Here is a 1,771-nt window from a genome sequence, read left to right as displayed (position 1 = left end):
TCTTTTCCTGTATATTTCTCATAAAATTAGGGCATTCAAAGAACATTTTTAGATTTTTTTTTCTATAAAAGTTTCTGTCAAAATGTGGAGTTTTCGTGTCATTTCCGGTCAAAAACTAAAACATTCTGATGACAATTTTTGTAAAATTATTTTTTGAAAATTACATCTTTTCTTGCATGTTTCCCATAAAATTAGGGCATTTAACGAACAGTTTTAGAAATTTTTTTCTATGAAAGTTTCTGTCAAAATGTGGAGTTTTCGTGTCATTTCCGGTCAAAAACTAAAACATTCTGATCACAATTTTTGTAAAATTATTTTTTTTTAATTACATCTTTTCCTGCATGTTTCTCATAAAATTAAGGCATTTAGAAAACATTTTTAGAAATTTATTTCTATAAAAATTCTGTCAAAATGTGAACTTTTCATGTTGTTTTTGCTCAATTTGGTCAACGACTTTAGGGGGAAGTTATGGTGAAAAATGTGGAGGATGATAAAAGTTAGAGACATGTACTCACCCATCTGTGTCTTGGAAGTTGACGTTCACCTTCTTGGCTGAACCGAGGAGCTCTGGAAGACAACGGGAGCAGAGCGTGAGTGGGGGGAAGGGGGGTCAAGGAGAAACAACAGTGCCACCTAGTGAGTTTTGTATCGTTGAAACTGTAAATAAATCACTGACACCTGAAGAGAGTCTCATACGGAACCTGTCGACACTCTGATCAGGACTCAGTAAAACTGTATCAATCTGTGACTGTGGTTTTAGAAATAAACACATCACTCAGAGCCTCCGTCTGATTCTGTGAATGCAACTGAAACATTAATACTGTATATACATAGAACTACAGAAACACACTGACAAAATCACTGAGACATGTGGAACTTCTGATCATAAGGTTCCAGACATCAGAGCTGATGTCTGGAACATTTTAAAACATACACACATAACCTGATGTGAAGATGGAACAGCTTTGTATCTTCAGCTCAGTATATCCTTGTTACTATAGTATCGCAACATATCGGATCCTTATCCCCGTATCACGATACGTATGGACCGATTCTGTCCAGTACACAGCCGTACTTCCTACGGTGTACTCCTCTGTGTATTTTCACCAGTTCTACTACATCACACAGTTAAGTGTCTTTCATTGATTTGGCTCTGCTGCCTCTCTGTCTCACACTGATGACGTCACAGATTCGCCCGTTTGCTACGCGTGTCCCCAACAACTGCTGTAACGGTGGACGACTGTAACGGTGGACGACTGTTCCTGTGGGCTGTCTCTCTGCTGCCTGTTGTTGGACCACAGCCTGGAACAGAACCTTCAGTTATTTTTATGGATTGTTTTCTATTTGGTGCATTCTGTCTTTATGTCTGCGCTCAGTGGTAGTGAGTACAAATATCAGATACTCTCTCTCTCTCTCTCCCTCTCTCTCTCCCTCTCCCTCTCCCTCTCTCACCCTTTTCTCTCCCACTCTCCAGCACACAGGAAACAGGACAGTCCGTCTATTGTAGAGTAGACGCCACAGGGGGAGGAACATCGATTTCCTTACAGGCTATTTCTGTCTGCTAAGAGCAGGGATTCACACACACACACACACACACACACACACACACACACACACACAGGAGCAGCATCTCCAGCCTGTGTTGTGACAGGACTTTAAAGAAACAGAACCTGAGATTCTTCTTCTTCTTCTTCTTCACAGCTGACACCGTCACGTGGTGTAAAAAAAAAAAAAAAAAAAAAAAAAAAAAAAAAACTTAAAAATGGGGGAA

At 39.8% G+C, this 1,771-nt stretch overlaps 1 long non-coding RNA gene across 1 annotated transcript in view; it reads right to left on the bottom strand.

Annotated features, from left to right (window-relative positions):
• Positions 1-358: 358 nt before the first annotated feature.
• LOC112488402 (uncharacterized) overlaps positions 359-1,771 on the bottom strand; it is a 28,910-nt gene continuing 27,497 nt past the window's right edge. Inside the window, exon 3 of the long non-coding RNA XR_003052422.1 lies at positions 359-567. This is a non-coding gene — a long non-coding RNA (uncharacterized LOC112488402). The remainder of the gene's footprint in view (positions 568-1,771) is intronic.

The sequence above is a fragment of the Cynoglossus semilaevis genome, chromosome 17, assembly GCF_000523025.1.
Source record: "Cynoglossus semilaevis isolate Cse_v1.0 chromosome 17, Cse_v1.0, whole genome shotgun sequence".
Lineage (NCBI taxonomy): Eukaryota > Metazoa > Chordata > Actinopteri > Pleuronectiformes > Cynoglossidae > Cynoglossus > Cynoglossus semilaevis.
This window is presented reverse-complemented; position numbering and strand designations above follow the sequence as displayed.